We start from the raw sequence: 17,469 nt of genomic DNA, 5'->3' as shown, positions 1-17,469 counted from the left end.
AAACGTGAAAAAAATTCTAAAAATTTACCCTAATTTATTTTATTTTATTAATCATTAAATACAATTATTTTATTAACATAAATACAAAACAAATGACCCGATATAGCTGATATAAAGAGACAGTTTTCTGGAAAAGCGTACTGGACGCTGCCACCTACTGGCCTGGCATGCATATGACAATGAATGGGTGACAATTATTCAGTGTATCCAGTTAGAATTAACATTATTAACGTGTTCCAAATGAAGTATTTCTCCAGCAAAATCTGTTACAAGCCGGCGTAGCTCATCAAATATGTTTTTACTCCCCCCCACCCCCCCTTAAAGACTGTTTGCTCACAGCTCCCAAGCATCGCTATATGAAGTCGTGGCCTTCCGCTGGAAACTTCATTGAGATTTTCATTTACCAGCGCTTTGAGCAGCCGCCGGCTCGATAAAGGCCGCGTGCACGCGTGTTCTCCTTTATTGACATTTCAAGTATTTTCTCTCAAGGACGAGGGAATGAAGAAAAAAAAAAAAAAAAAACCTTCCCAAGTTAGTCCTTATGAGGCTGCTGATGGAAATCATTCAATAAGGTCTAAGTCACCAAACAAAGATGCCTCATTTGAATTTCTCTATCACAGCCGATACTTAAATATCTCATAGTTACATTTCTTGATTGAATGTCATCTTTGATCAAGTTTTTCTTTCTTTTTTTTCTTTTTTTTAATATCTTTATCCCAGCCGGCTGATCACGACGCCAGCTCTTGGCAGACGGAACGTCAATATCAACCCAGTTAGCTGTTTTCTCTGCTCGCCATGCCAATTTAGTGTAGACTCTCATCAGGGTTATTGGCAGACACGCCGCGCTAATATTTAAAGGGGGGGGTTGGGGGAGGGGGGGGGGGCTGGAGGGAAAAGGAAACAAGAAAAGGAGGTCATTTGCCTGTTCGGAGCCGCATTCTCATTAGCGGGAGCCAATATCTTGACGGTGACGGACAAGTAGACTTTTAAATAATCAATCGTGCGAGTCAATTACGGTGTACAGAAACGTTTTATATTTATCGTGGTTTTTCCAAAAAAAATACATATTTCCAATCACAAGCTATCAGTGCTCTCACGACAAGCTTAAAATTGCATGAGGCCAAACAAACACTAAACTCATCACACAGCAACTTAACACTCAAAAGGTATATGTATATATATATATATATATATATATATATATATATATATATATATACAAACATGTACCGATGCAAGTTTAGAATGGAAAAAAACTCTTAATGTTTTCCCATAATGCTTTGTGTCTGAGCAATGCCTTCGTAGGGGCGCTGCAATGACATCAGCCTCCCTCTGGAGACTGCCATCCATCCTTTTTTTTCTATGCTGCTTGTCATCCAATGTAATGCGTCGCTCAAATGCATTATGGGATAACTTTTCATTTTGTATTGGTACATGTTTGCATATTTATTAGGTATACCTTTTGAGTGTTAAGTTGCTGTGTGATGAGTTTAGTGTTCTATGTAAGGTGACATTACGAGTAATGAGGTGCAATTTCTAATTGGTTGACAAGTTGGACATGAGTTTTTTTTAATAAAAAAATATTTTTCATGATTGACTCCTGTCAATCAAGAGCTGCCCTTACGGACTCGTACATGGGACAATATGCCATTTTATGACATTTAAGGTATTGTAGGTTTAAAAAAAAATGTTTATGAAAGTAATTATATGTAAAGTTGGGGGGGAAAAGGATTTTCATGTTGTCAATATTATTTTTTTTTTTTAAATCCTAAACTCCACGTGAAAAAATAAAATAAATGTAGAATCTGCTCATTAATTTACACGAATATCACAGTTAAAACTTTGAAGATGCTTTTTGGACTTTATCAGTCCCAACCACCAGTTCCGGCTTATTTTTAGTCAATGTCAATCATTTGATTTATTAAAAAAAAAATCTTTTTGCAGCACAAATCCAGCTGAAAGCTTGAGCTTCTGCTTTGGCTTCAAGACGACTCCCATGAATGCTTTAACGGCTCTAATTGGAACGCTTTTACGAGAACATGTTGCCGAGTCACCGATACGACCTCTGGCTCGCTGTTTTGTGTGTTGTTTTTCTTCCAGGCATCTCTCATGTGAAAGACGTTATCTTTATGGATGTCAGCTAGCGGGTGCACCTTGCTAACGTCCTCTCATATAATTTAGTCATCTTTCTCTCAAACGGCCTCCCTGATGGCTGATGAGCAATCAATAGAGGCTATTTCGGGGGCTTCGCTCGCTGCACCGCTGCTGAGACGGGACCGTTTTTTTTGTCTTACACTTGCACTAAATGTGCTTCATCTCCTCCCTATCATTTTTCAAATTGTTAAATTGTCACCTTATACAGGTCACACGCTGGTAAGAAAGCATAATTCAACACATCCGAAAAGGAGTAGGAAGAACCTTATTTCATCTTACCCTTTCTCCTTTGTCTCAGCACTTCCACTTATGTGTAAAAGTTGATTGGTGATTCAAGAAGGGACATAAAATAAAAAGACATGTACTGTATGTACAAAAAAAATACATAAAATAACAGCAATTTTTTTTTAAATCAAACACATTTATGAATATAAAAATAAATTACAGGTCCACGTTAATGTTTGGCTATCCGATATTGTCCAACCCTTACTTTCCGATACCGATATGTGTAACATGACATATCTCCTGTGGTGGAATGATCACATATAGTGGAAAAAAAGAAAAAATCCGATATCGACTGATTATGGTGCCGATAATGGGACATTCCTAAAAAAAAAAAAAAAAAAAAGTGTTTTCTTAACATCAAAAGAATATTTAATTGTGATTAATCACAATCTGCAGCAAATTAATCTAATACGTTTTAATCGACTCCAAAGTGAGTATTTCTGAACATTATTAGAGCCTTGTAGACATGAAATAACACCCCTATAGTCACCTTTATATACATTATATTATAGTATGTTATATACAGAATTTTGTAAATATCACTTTTCATGATCGAGAAAAAAAATTCCGATATCGACTGATATTTTGCTGATAATTACTGTAATAATCTGTATCGATAATTGGACATTCCTAAAAAAAAAAACAAAAGGTTTTTGTTAACATGAAAAGGATGATATTTAATTGTGATTAATCACAATCTGCAGCAAATTAATCTAATACATTTTAATCGTTTGACAGCGCTGCAAAAAGTATTCAGTTATTATTGTGAATTTGTTTATTATTTATTGTTAATTACTATTATTAATAGTAGTATTATTATGTATTATTATTTATTGTTTATTGTTATTATTGTAATTTAGCATGAAAATGTGTCTTCTAAAAATTAACCCAAATTTATTTTCATTTATTAAACATTAAATACAATTATTTTATTAACATAAATAAGTTAATTAATAAATTAACACAAATACAAAAAATTATTAAAATAAAATACAAAAAATTAAAAGTAAATTACAATGATACTTATTTTTTAATAACTACAAATAATTTAGTGCTTTAAGTGCGTAAATATTCCTTTTTCCTGAATCATGCAAAATGAACATAATTGGCTCTGGTGACAATGGAGAAACAAATATTCAAATAACGTCCTATTTCCTCTCTGCTATTAACATGTCCGCCGTGTTTGAGCTTATTCCTGGCAAAATGGGAAGATACAGCAAACGGCATGTGAATGATCTCTCCATCTTAAAGATGGCGTGTGGCCTTTAGCTGTATAGATTGATGCAAAGGCCACAAGTGTCCCCCATTGCTTATTCAGCCAGCAAAAGCAGCCTTCAGCGTGCACTCATTCCAAGTCAATATAACGTCCGGGGGGGACGGGGGGGGCAGGGACTCGCCCGAAAGACCCATTAAAAGTCGGCTTCCCGGACCGAAGGGTGCTGTAAAATCGCTCATTGTGAAGCATTTTTGCAGATGTAATCTCCACAAATAAAAGAATTGACGACGCCAGGCAGCCAGCCAATGTGTGAAGTTTTTAATCAGGCTGTGATATTGAACTGCTTGGCTTGTAATTAAAAATGGAGCAGGAATTAAGCGCTTGCGGTATTCCGAAGCTGGGATCGTCACATTCCTCATTTACATTGCAAATGACTTTTTCCCTCAACAAAAAACAATGGATTTACTGAATAAAAGATAAGATCGAGGAGTAAAAATAGATTAAAAAAAATAATTTTGGTGCTTTTTAAAGATAAACACATACTTTGGATTTATTTTCTCCCAGGACTTTGTGGATTTTGTCAAAGTAGAGACGTGACAGGCCGGGGGGACGCGAGGGACTAATTCTCGCTATTTACAGTCACGCTGCCAAAGCCGCTCATGCTTGGCGTCAAGTTTTGTCACCGGGACTGTCAACCGGCTTGACACGTCCAAGAATCCTCAGACGGCGCCTCCCAGCAGCCTTTCAGTCCCAACTTTATGACTCTCCCTGATGATTTTCAGTCAGGCGCTTGAGAAAGACGTTGCCAAGAGGTTGGCGTCAATGTCAGAAGCCAGCTCCCGTGACAGCCCCCCCCCCATTAAATATTTAAAAGCACTGTGGCAGTGCAACCGGAGAGCGTTGCTGTTAGGATAGCGTCCCCATTAAAAGACACCTTGTCAACAAGGGCTGTTAATTTTCTCCTGATTTGCACATCCGGCGGACTGGATCACGATACAGGGTGAGGGTGAGGCCTGGAACAGCAGCAAAGGGACTGAAGTAACACTGGTCAATAGAACCGGTTGGCATTGGATCCCAGGAACGGAAGACACATGTGGTGATGACTCTAGAGAAGGCTAGGACTTGGATGGGTGTAGGACACCAGGGCAGTGGAGAGGATTATTGGTTGACATAGACCCACCTATGGTGGGTACACCGTCCTTGAGTCCTTGAACCGTCCTTGAGTCCTTGAACGACTGATTGACATAGTTGGATAGGACACCAGGACACATAAGTAGCTGGTATCTTAGAGACAGTTAGGTAAGTCATTAAGAATCAGAGGTAATCGGTTGATACAGGTTGGTAGGATACCAGGATAGGGTCACGAATGACTGGTTGACATAGTTGGATAAGACACCAGGAGCTAATATCTTAGACACAGTTGGGTAAGTCACTAAGCAGAGATAATCAGTTGATACAGGTGGGTAGGATACCACGATAGGGTCACGAAAGACTGGTTGACATAGGTGGCACATAAGTATCTGGTATCTTAGACACAGTTGGGTAAGTCACTAAGAATCAGAGGTAATCGGTTGATACAGGTTGGGTAGGATACCAGGATAGGGTCACAAATGATTGGTTGATATAGGCTAATAGGACATCAGGGCACATAAGTATCTGGTACCTTAGACACAGTTGGGTAAGTCACTGGGAATCAGAGATAATCAATTGATACAGGTGTGTAGGATACCAGGATAAGTCCATAAATGACTGATTGATATTGTTGGGTAGGACACCAGGGCACATAAGTATCTGGTATCTTAGACACAATTGGGTAAGTCACTAAGAATCAGAGGTAATCGGTTGATACAGGTGGGTAGGATACCAGGATAGGGGCACTAATGACTGGTAGACATAGTTGGATAGGACACCAGGAGCTAATATCTTAGACACAGTTGGGTAAGTCACTAAGAATCAGAGCTAATCGGTTGATACAGGTGGGTAGGATACCAGGATCGGGCCCACGGATGACTGGTTGACATAGTTGGAGCTAATATCTTAGACACAGTTGGGTAAGTCACTAAGAATCAGAGCTAATCGGTTGATACAGGTGGTTAGGATACCAGGATAAGTCCATGAATGACTGATTGACGTAGTTGGATAGGACACCAGGAACTAATATCTTAGACACAGTTGGGTAGGTGACTAAGCAGAGATAATCGGTTGATGCAGATGGGTCGGATACCAGGATCGGGCCCACGGATGACTGGTTGACATAGTTGGAGCTAATATCTTAGACACAGTTGGGTAAGTCACTAAGAATCAGAGCTAATCGGTTGATACAGGTGGGTAGGATACCAGGATAGGGGCACTAATGACTGGTAGACATAGTTGGATAGGACACCAGGAGCTAATATCTTAGACACAGTTGGGTAAGTCACTAAGAATCAGAGCTAATCGGTTGATACAGGTGAGTAGGATACCAGGATCGGGCCACGAATGACTGGTTGACATAGTTGGAGCTAATATCTTAGACACATTTGGGTAAGTCACTAAGCAAAGGTAATCGGTTGATACAGGTGGGTAGGATACCAGGATAAGTCCATGAACGACTGATTGACATAGTTGGATAGGACACCAGGAGCTAATATCTTAGACACAGTTGGGTAAGTCACTAAGAATCAGAGCTAATCGGTTGATACAGGTGGGTAGGATACCAGGATCGGGCCCACGGATGACTGGTTGACATAGTTGGAGCTAATATCTTAGACACAGTTGGGTAAGTCACTAAGAATCAGAGCTAATCGGTTGATACAGGTGGTTAGGATACCAGGATAAGTCCATGAATTACTGGTTGACATAGTTGGATAGGACACCAGGAGCTAATATCTTAGACACAGTTGGGTAAGTCACTAAGAATCAGAGTTAATCGGTTGATACAGGTGGGTAGGATACCAGGATAGGGGCACTAATGACTAGTAGACATAGTTGGATAGGACACCAGGAGCTAATATCTTAGACACAGTTGGGTAAGTCACGAAGAATCAAAGCTAATTGGTTGATACAGGTGGGTAGGATACCAGGATCGGGCCACGAATGACTGGTTGACATAGTTGGAGCTAATATCTTAGACACAGTTGGGTAAGTCACTAAGAATCAGAGGTAATCGGTTGATACAGGTGGGTAGGATACCAGGATCGGGCCCACGGATGACTGGTTGACATAGTTGGAGCTAATATCTTAGACACAGTTGGGTAAGTCACTAAGAATCAGAGGTAATCGGTTGATACAGGTGGGTAGGATACCAGGATAAGTCCATGAATGACTGGTTGACATAGTTGGATAGGACACCAGGAGCTCATATCTTAGACACAGTTGGGTAAGTCACTAAGAATCAGAGCTAATCGGTTGATACAGGTGGGTAGGATACCAGGATAAGTCCATGAACGACTGATTGACATAGTTGGATAGGGCACCAGGAACTAATATCTTAGACACAGTTGGGTAGGTGACTAAGCAGAGATAATCAGTTGATACAGGTGGGTAGGATACCAGGATCGGGCCCACGACTGGTTGACATAGTTGGATAGGACACCAGGACACATATATAAGTATCTTAGACACAGTTGGGTAGGTGACTAAGGAAGTCCAGATTGTTAGGACTCCATAGAAGACCAGGAGATTGCTCTTTTGACACAAGTAGGTAGGATACTAAGGAGCAGCATATTAGTTCGATTTTTTTGGACACTATCAAGATTGCTTCTTGGGATCTTCAGGCGTCCACAGGTTGAATTAATAGCACATTAGAGTCTGTGAAAGGACTCTTACTGCCTTTGATTTTCACACCCTGGTCCCCCCTGACTGTTAAGAAGCAAGTGGATGATAAAAAGAACACACTTGACACCATTTCCCTTGTTTTACATTGCCGCTAATGGAAGCCTCTGCACTGTGTTTTTTTTTTGGTTTTTTTTTTTCACTCCATCCAGTGATTTGTAGCACCAGTAAGTGCTTGTAAAACTTCTTTAGCGTGACTCTACAGCTGCGTGTTCGATTCTTCTCCTTAGCTTCTGCTTCAACATTGCAAACAATTTACACAGATTGTGGCCGACCCATGAATCACTGCGCTTGTTAAACAGGAAGTCACTTATGAACCGCAACGGGGTGGACATGATGACTCACAACGAGCATCTACCCCCCCCACCCTCCACCTCCATGTTTAAGATCTTCACTTCCCCAAGAGAATGTGACTGAGGCACAGTATTAATGAACTAGTCATAGGGGTCTCTGCATTACACTGAATACAACGCTGCCCTCTGCTGGATAGTTGTGGTAACTGCAGCTACATAAAGATCACCACATTGAGCAAGCAGATCGGCTTTGATGTTGCAATACCAGCCTGAATAAGCAGTTTTCCGGCAAGTCATAAACCTTCACGTTGGAACATGTGGGCCAGTAAAAGGGAATTGAACGTGTGGCGATGTAGATTGAGTGCAGTGTGTCTTGTGGCTTTAGTACCCTACAGCTGTTGCTGGTAGGGAGGTAGGTAGGACACTAGGGTACGTTTACTTTTCTCCTGTTTACATGTAAATTCAAGGTACTAAGACCAGACACTGTACAAGTCGTCTTTTTTGTAGAAAGTAATATTATGTAATATATTAATATTATATAAAAAGTAATATTATGCAATATTCTGACTTTATTCCCATAATATTAAAACTTTTTCCCCAACTTAATTTTCCATAAATTGCAACTTTTTGTGCTGCTAAAATGCCATTATACTATTACATTTATTCTTGTAAAATACTTTTATAAGTACTTTTTTTTTGCTTAATATTTTGCGATTATTCTCTTATAATTACAATAGGTTTTTTAATTTCTGCTGTTTTTATTTTCTTTTGTATACTACCTTCTTTTCTAATATTTTATTAGGGTGCTGCAATGACATCAGCCTCTCTCTAACATTATTTAATATTATCATATTTAACAATATATTATTAATATTATATATAATATATAATATTAATAATATAATTTAAAATCTAATGTTTTTATTATTATTATAACAGTTATATTTTATATATAATACATCATATTTTGACCTTATTCCTATAGTATTACAACTTTCCCTAGCATATTTTGTTTTGTTTGTCATATGTCCTTTTTTAAATTTAATATTTAAATATTTTTTCTCCTAGCATCTTCCTAAAGTGACATTTTTCCTTAGATTACAGCTTATTTTTTGTAATATTTTGACTTTATTCTTGTAATTTTACTGCAGATTTTTTTTCATTTTCACTGTAAAATTAAGCAAAGACAGCTGGGATAGGCTCCAGCACGCACGGTAGAAAATGAATGAATGATACAACTCAAGTGAAATATTGTATCAACAATTCAGTCAACATTTTCCAGCAGGAAGATGCTTTGCAAGACGTGGTATGACCTTTTGGGTATTTTGTGGGTGTCTTGGAGGGTACCCCCCCGCCCCCCCCATACATTAGACAAACAGGAGCTGGCAAGTGATGCTTTTTTCTGTCAGCACACATGATTCATCTCCCAGCAGTGAAGGTGCCAAAAAAGCTTATTCCACCTGTCGTCTAATCGTCCCCGTGAGATGTCAGCTTTGCTTCTGAAGCAGACCCGGGTAGTTGAAGCGTACAAGTCACAAGTAGCATCCTCTAAAATATGTAACGTCCCCCCCCTCGACAAGAACGTGACATCAAAAGGAAGTAGAGGCAGCGCGCCACTCACGTATCCGGGGGTTTTTGTTTTTGGAGCGTGTTGATGCTAATTTGAGCACGTCACATGAAGAATTGAGTTATTAATGTCGGCCAGATGGCATCTGATGATCTTGTCTGCATCGCTCTGCCTCGAGTCGTCCCAATTAAACCGAACGGCGCTCTCCTGTCGGCTTTGACTGGTCCCGTGTTTGAATTAGTTTTTGTGCGCCTCGGCTCGACATGATTCAATATTTCTCTCGCAGCTCAACACCAGAAGAATAAATAAATCCATCATTGCTTGTCTTCTATGTCACCTTTTAGATTGCACTCGTCGCTTCGGAGAACCCGGCGCAAATTTGACAAGTGTTGTCACTTTCATAAAAAGATGTTCCGCCCTGCCAAAAGCAAAAAGCTGTAACTCTTGACAATACTTGAAGCCCTGTATGGAATCTATGTAGGATTCCATATTTATAAAGGAAATATTGTTGTAGTTGGAGCACAGAAAACCTTTTTGCAACCTTCTAAATATGTTTTGTTTACATTCTTCCTGTTTTGTGTTTCAGTTTATTGTCAACAAAGACATGGCTGACGGCGGTTAATTGGTTCCAGACTCCAAAGTGAGTATTTGTGAACATTCTTAGAGCCCTCTACACATGAAATAACATCCCTATAGTCACCTTTTCACTCATATTGGTCCATATAGTAGACATAACAGAAAATAATACACTTTCAAACATTATTAGAGCCACCTTGACATGAAATAGCACCCCTATAGTCACATTTATACTTGTATTACCCAATAGACATAACACAAAATAAATAGTTTTAAATATCAGAGCTTTCTTGACATAAAATAGCACCCCTATAGTCACATTTACACTTGCATTACCCAATATAATAGACATAATAACACAAAATAATACACTTTTAAATATTAGAGCCTTCTTGACATAAAATAGCACCCCTATTGTCACAGTTACACTTGTATTACCCAATATAATAGACATAATAACACAAAATAGATAGTTTTTAACATTAGAGCCCTCTTGACATGAAATAGCACCCCTATAGTCACATTAACACTTGTATTACCCAATATAATAGACATAATAACACAAAATAAATACACTTTTAAATATTAAAGCCTTCTTGACAAAATAGCACCCCTATAGTCACATTTACACTTGTATTACCCAATATAATAGACACAATAACACAAAATAAATACACTTTTAAATATTAAAGCCTTCTTGACATAAAATAGCACCCCTATAGTAACATTAACACTTGTATTACCCAATATAATAGACATAACACAAAATAAATACAGTTTTTAACATTAGAGCCCTCTTGACATGAAATAGCACCCCTATAGTCACATTTACACTTCCATTACCCAATATAATAGACATAATAACACAAACTAAATAGTTTTTAACATTAGAGCCCTCTTGCCATGAAATAGCACCCCTATAGTCACATTAACACTTGTATTACCCAATATAATAGACATAATAACACAAAATAATTACACTTTTAAATATTAGAGCCTTCTTGACATAAAATAGCACCCCTATAGTAACATTAATACTTGTATTACCCAATATAGTAGACACAATAACACAAAATAAATACACTTTTAAATATTAAAGCCTTCTTGACATAAAATAGCACCCCTATAGTCACATTAACACTTGTATTACCCAATATAATAGACATAATAACACAAAATAATTACACTTTTAAATATTAGAGCCTTCTTGACATGAAATAGCACCCCTATAGTCACATTAACACTTGTATATACCCATTATAATAGACATAATAACACAAAATAATTACACTTTTAAATATTAGAGCCTTCTTGGCATAAAATAGCACCCCTATAGTCACATTAACACTTGTATTACCCAATATAATAGACATAATAACACAAAATAATTACACTTTTAAATATTAGAGCCTTCTTGACATGAAATAGCACCCCTATAGTCACATTAACACTTGTATTACCCATTATAATAGAGATAATAACACAAAATAAATACACTTTTAAATATTAGAGCCCTCTTGACGTGAAGTAGCACCCCTATAGTAACCTTTACACTTGTATTACCCAATCTAATAGACATAATAACAAAAAGTAAATAGTTTAACATTATTAGAGCCCTCTATGTATGACATAACACCCCTATAGTCACCTTTACACTTGCATTACCCAATATAACGGACATAATAACACAAAATAAATATTTTTTTACATTATTAGAGCCCTCTATGTATGACATAACACCCCTATAGTCACCTTTACACTTGCATTACCCAATATAATGGACATAATAATAGAAAATAAATACACCTTTTAGTGTTAGAGCCCTCTAGACATGAAATAGCACACATTTCCCTCCATTTTTTTGTGTGTGTTTTTTTAGTGTTCTCTGATCATTTCCAAACAGTTGTATTATGGACCAGCAGTTAAGCCCCAGCCAATCAGATCCCCTTCATGTAGAAGCCAGTAAAAACATGAGAAGCAGTCTGTTATTCCCGTGCACCTGCTCTGACTACTCATCTTCAGTGGAAATATGCAGAGCATTGATGGAACACAAAGACGATCATCAGCCTCAGGAGACGTTGGCTTTACCGCCAGAACAATCATCTCATTAATTAGCGCGTCATTGTGGTTTTGGAGAGGAAAATACAAATAATAATTGCAGTGCATTGTTGACTTGCTGAGAGAAGCATCCATATTGGTTAATCATAATTTCATAATAATATTATGAAAAACAAACTAAACAATAAATCAAATTGGACGTTTTGGGAAATTTAGGCTGCAGAAAAAGTTATGTTACAAGTCAAAACATAACCATTTTGCAATTAAATGTGTTGTTATAGCCTTCATGCTAACACTCCGGTCAGCAGAGCAGCCTCAACCTTTCAGTCCGCTTGCAAGAGATCAAATTGCTCTGCTGTGTTTAAGAGGAGAATGAGCACCACCTTGTGGTCGGGAACAGAAAGAGCACAATTTAGACATGATGGATTTGGACTATTTTAAACATGTTTACTGCATTCATGATGCATTCATGATGGGGCATTTTTTGAATATGCCCTTTTTGGGTGCTTCTGGGTCCCCTGTTGAGTGTGTGTGAGGTTTCCGGTGTCTTTTTGACCAGAAAAGTGCTTTAGAAGCAAGTTGAAAAAATTGAAAAAAAACGCCATACTAACCCCTTACGTTTTTTTCAAAAATCAACACCCTCAAACTTTGGCATTTTATGCCATTTTTGTTCCCTTCTGGGCCCCCTGTTGAGTGTGTGTGAGGTTTCCGGTGTCTTTTTGACCAGAAAAGTGCTTTAGAAGCAAGTTGAAAAAATGGAAAAAAACGCCATACTAACCCCTTACGTTTTTTTCAAAAATTGACACCCTGAAACTTTGGCATTTTATGCCATTTTTGGGCTCTTTTGGGCCCCCTGTTGAGTGTGTGTGAGATTTCCGGTGTCTTTTTGACCAGAAAAGTGCATTTTCAGCAAGTTGAAAAAATTGAAAAAAACGCCATACTAACCCCTTACGTTTTTTTCAAAAATCGACACCCTCAAACTTTGGCATTTTATGCCATTTTTGTTCCCTTCTGGGCCCCCTGTTGAGTGTGTGTGAGGTTTCCGGTGTCTTTTTGACCAGAAAAGTGCTTTAGAAGCAAGTTGAAAAAATGGAAAAAAACGCCATACTAACCCCTTACGTTTTTTTCAAAAATTGACACCCTGAAACTTTGGCATTTTATGCCATTTTTGGGCTCTTTTGGGCCCCCTGTTGAGTGTGTGTGAGATTTCCGGTGTCTTTTTGACCAGAAAAGTGCATTTTCAGCAAGTTGAAAAAATTGAAAAAAACGCCATACTAACCCCTTACGTTTTTTTCAAAAATTGACACCCTCAAACTTTGGCATTTTATGCCATTTCTGGGCTCTTTTGGGCCCCCTGTTGAGTGTGTGTGAGGTTTCCGGTGTCTTTTTGACCAGAAAAGGGCTTTAGAAGCAAGTTGAAAAAATTGAAAAAAACGCCATACTAACCCCTTACGTTTTTTTCAAAAATTGACACCCTCAAACTTTGGCATTTTATGCCATTTTTGTTCCCTTCTGGGCCCCCTGTTGAGTGTGTGTGAGGTTTCCGGTGTCTTTTTGACCAGAAAAGTGCTTTAGAAGCAAGTTGAAAAAATGGAAAAAAACGCCATACTAACCCCTTACGTTTTTTTCAAAAATTGACACCCTCAAACTTTGGCATTTTATGCCATTTTTGGGCTCTTTTGGGCCCCCTGTTGAGTGTGTGTGAGGTTTCCGGTGTCTTTTTGACCAGAAAAGTGCTTTAGAAGCAAGTTGAAAAAATTGAAAAAAACGCCATACTAACCCCTTACGTTTTTTTCAAAAATCAACACCCTCAAACTTTGGCATTTTATGCCATTTCTGGGCTCTTTTGGGCCCCCTGTTGAGTGTGTGTGAGGTTTCCGGTGTCTTTTTGACCAGAAAAGTGCTTTAGAAGCAAGTTGAAAAAATTGAAAAAAAACGCCATACTAACCCCTTACGTTTTTTTCAAAAATTGACACCCTCAAACTTTGGCATTTTATGCCATTTTTGTTCCCTTCTGGGCCCCCTGTTGAGTGTGTGTGAGGTTTCCGGTGTCTTTTTGACCAGAAAAGTGCTTTAGAAGCAAGTTGAAAAAATTGAAAAAAACGGCATACTAACCCCTTACGTTTTTTTCAAAAATTGACACCCTCAAACTTTGGCATTTTATGCCATTTTTGTTCCCTTCTGGGCCCCCTGTTGAGTGTGTGTGAGGTTTCCGGTGTCTTTTTGACCAGAAAAGTGCTTTAGAAGCAAGTTGAAAAAATGGAAAAAAACGCCATACTAACCCCTTACGTTTTTTTCAAAAATTGACACCCTCAAACTTTGGCATTTTATGCCATTTTTGGGCTCTTTTGGGCCCCCTGTTGAGTGTGTGTGAGGTTTCCGGTGTCTTTTTGACCAGAAAAGTGCTTTAGAAGCAAGTTGAAAAAATTGAAAAAAAACGCCATACTAACCCCTTACGTTTTTTTCAAAAATCAACACCCTCAAACTTTGGCATTTTATGCCATTTTTGTTCCCTTCTGGGCCCCCTGTTGAGTGTGTGTGAGGTTTCCGGTGTCTTTTTGACCAGAAAAGTGCTTTAGAAGCAAGTTGAAAAAATGGAAAAAAACGCCATACTAACCCCTTACGTTTTTTTCAAAAATTGACACCCTGAAACTTTGGCATTTTATGCCATTTTTGGGCTCTTTTGGGCCCCCTGTTGAGTGTGTGTGAGATTTCCGGTGTCTTTTTGACCAGAAAAGTGCATTTTCAGCAAGTTGAAAAAATTGAAAAAAACGCCATACTAACCCCTTACGTTTTTTTCAAAAATCGACACCCTCAAACTTTGGCATTTTATGCCATTTTTGTTCCCTTCTGGGCCCCCTGTTGAGTGTGTGTGAGGTTTCCGGTGTCTTTTTGACCAGAAAAGTGCTTTAGAAGCAAGTTGAAAAAATGGAAAAAAACGCCATACTAACCCCTTACGTTTTTTTCAAAAATTGACACCCTGAAACTTTGGCATTTTATGCCATTTTTGGGCTCTTTTGGGCCCCCTGTTGAGTGTGTGTGAGATTTCCGGTGTCTTTTTGACCAGAAAAGTGCATTTTCAGCAAGTTGAAAAAATTGAAAAAAACGCCATACTAACCCCTTACGTTTTTTTCAAAAATTGACACCCTCAAACTTTGGCATTTTATGCCATTTCTGGGCTCTTTTGGGCCCCCTGTTGAGTGTGTGTGAGGTTTCCGGTGTCTTTTTGACCAGAAAAGGGCTTTAGAAGCAAGTTGAAAAAATTGAAAAAAACGCCATACTAACCCCTTACGTTTTTTTCAAAAATTGACACCCTCAAACTTTGGCATTTTATGCCATTTTTGTTCCCTTCTGGGCCCCCTGTTGAGTGTGTGTGAGGTTTCCGGTGTCTTTTTGACCAGAAAAGTGCTTTAGAAGCAAGTTGAAAAAATGGAAAAAAACGCCATACTAACCCCTTACGTTTTTTTCAAAAATTGACACCCTCAAACTTTGGCATTTTATGCCATTTTTGGGCTCTTTTGGGCCCCCTGTTGAGTGTGTGTGAGGTTTCCGGTGTCTTTTTGACCAGAAAAGTGCTTTAGAAGCAAGTTGAAAAAATTGAAAAAAACGCCATACTAACCCCTTACGTTTTTTTCAAAAATCAACACCCTCAAACTTTGGCATTTTATGCCATTTCTGGGCTCTTTTGGGCCCCCTGTTGAGTGTGTGTGAGGTTTCCGGTGTCTTTTTGACCAGAAAAGTGCTTTAGAAGCAAGTTGAAAAAATTGAAAAAAAACGCCATACTAACCCCTTACGTTTTTTTCAAAAATTGACACCCTCAAACTTTGGCATTTTATGCCATTTTTGTTCCCTTCTGGGCCCCCTGTTGAGTGTGTGTGAGGTTTCCGGTGTCTTTTTGACCAGAAAAGTGCTTTAGAAGCAAGTTGAAAAAATTGAAAAAAACGGCATACTAACCCCTTACGTTTTTTTCAAAAATTGACACCCTCAAACTTTGGCATTTTATGCCATTTTTGTTCCCTTCTGGGCCCCCTGTTGAGTGTGTGTGAGGTTTCCGGTGTCTTTTTGACCAGAAAAGTGCTTTAGAAGCAAGTTGAAAAAATGGAAAAAAACGCCATACTAACCCCTTACGTTTTTTTCAAAAATTGACACCCTCAAACTTTGGCATTTTATGCCATTTTTGGGCTCTTTTGGGCCCCCTGTTGAGTGTGTGTGAGGTTTCCGGTGTCTTTTTGACCAGAAAAGTGCTTTAGAAGCAAGTTGAAAAAATTGAAAAAAACGCCATATTAACCCCTTACGTTTTTTTCAAAAATTGACACCCTGAAACTTTGGCATTTTATGCCATTTTTGGGCTCTTTTGGGCCCCCTGTTGAGTGTGTGTGAGATTTCCGGTGTCTTTTTGACCAGAAAAGTGCATTTTCAGCAAGTTGAAAAAATTGAAAAAAACGCCATACTAACCCCTTACGTTTTTTTCAAAAATCGACACCCTCAAACTTTGGCATTTTATGCCATTTTTGTTCCCTTCTGGGCCCCCTGTTGAGTGTGTGTGAGGTTTCCGGTGTCTTTTTGACCAGAAAAGTGCTTTAGAAGCAAGTTGAAAAAATGGAAAAAAACGCCATACTAACCCCTTACGTTTTTTTCAAAAATTGACACCCTCATACTTTGGCATTTTATGCCATTTTTGTTCTTTTCTGGGCCCCCTGTTGAGTGTGTGTGTGGTTTCCGGTGTCTTTTTGACCAGAAAAGTGCATTTTCAGCAAGTTGAAAAAATTGAAAAAAACGCCATACAAACCCCTTACGTTTTTTTCAAAAATCAACACCCTCAAACTTTGGCATTTTATGCCATTTTTGTTCCCTTCTGGGCCCCCTGTTGAGTGTGTGCGAGGTTTCCGGTGTCTTTTTGACCAGAAAAGTGCATTTTCAGCAAGTTGAAAAAATTGAAAAAAACGGCATACTAACCCCTTACGTTTTTTTCAAAAATTGACACCCTGAAACTTTGGCATTTTATGCCATTTTTGGGCTCTTTTGGGCCCCCTGTTGAGTGTGTGTGAGATTTCCGGTGTCTTTTTGACCAGAAAAGTGCATTTTCAGCAAGTTGAAAAAATTGAAAAAAACGCCATACTAACCCCTTACGTTTTTTTCAAAAATTGACACCCTCAAACTTTGGCATTTTATGCCATTTCTGGGCTCTTTTGGGCCCCCTGTTGAGTGTGTGTGAGGTTTCCGGTGTCTTTTTGACCAGAAAAGTGCTTTAGAAGCAAGTTGAAAAAATTGAAAAAAACGCCATACTAACCCCTTACGTTTTTTTCAAAAATTGACACCCTCAAACTTTGGCATTTTATGCCATTTTTGTTCCCTTCTGGGCCCCCTGTTGAGTGTGTGTGAGGTTTCCGGTGTCTTTTTGACCAGAAAAGTGCTTTAGAAGCAAGTTGAAAAAATGGAAAAAAACGCCATACTAACCCCTTACGTTTTTTTCAAAAATTGACACCCTCAAACTTTGGCATTTTATG

The 17,469-nt window shown here is 38.4% G+C and overlaps 1 protein-coding gene across 1 annotated transcript in view; it reads left to right on the top strand.

The window, feature by feature from the left end:
* The window catches only part of tmx3b (thioredoxin related transmembrane protein 3b), a 136,463-nt gene extending 126,491 nt beyond the window's left edge, over positions 1–9,972 (top strand). The window contains exon 18 of the transcript XR_009120479.2: positions 9,915–9,972. The gene's annotated coding sequence lies outside the window, so the exon portion shown is untranslated. The remainder of the gene's footprint in view (positions 1–9,914) is intronic.
* Positions 9,973–17,469: the final 7,497 nt, after the last annotated feature.

The sequence above is a fragment of the Doryrhamphus excisus genome, linkage group LG7 (genome assembly GCF_037039965.1).
Source record: "Doryrhamphus excisus strain RoL-2023G ecotype Guam linkage group LG7, RoL_Dexc_Guam_v1.1, whole genome shotgun sequence".
Classification (NCBI taxonomy): Eukaryota; Metazoa; Chordata; class Actinopteri; order Syngnathiformes; family Syngnathidae; genus Doryrhamphus; species Doryrhamphus excisus.
Note: the sequence above shows the minus strand (reverse complement) of the source record. Positions and strands in the feature narration are given on the sequence as shown.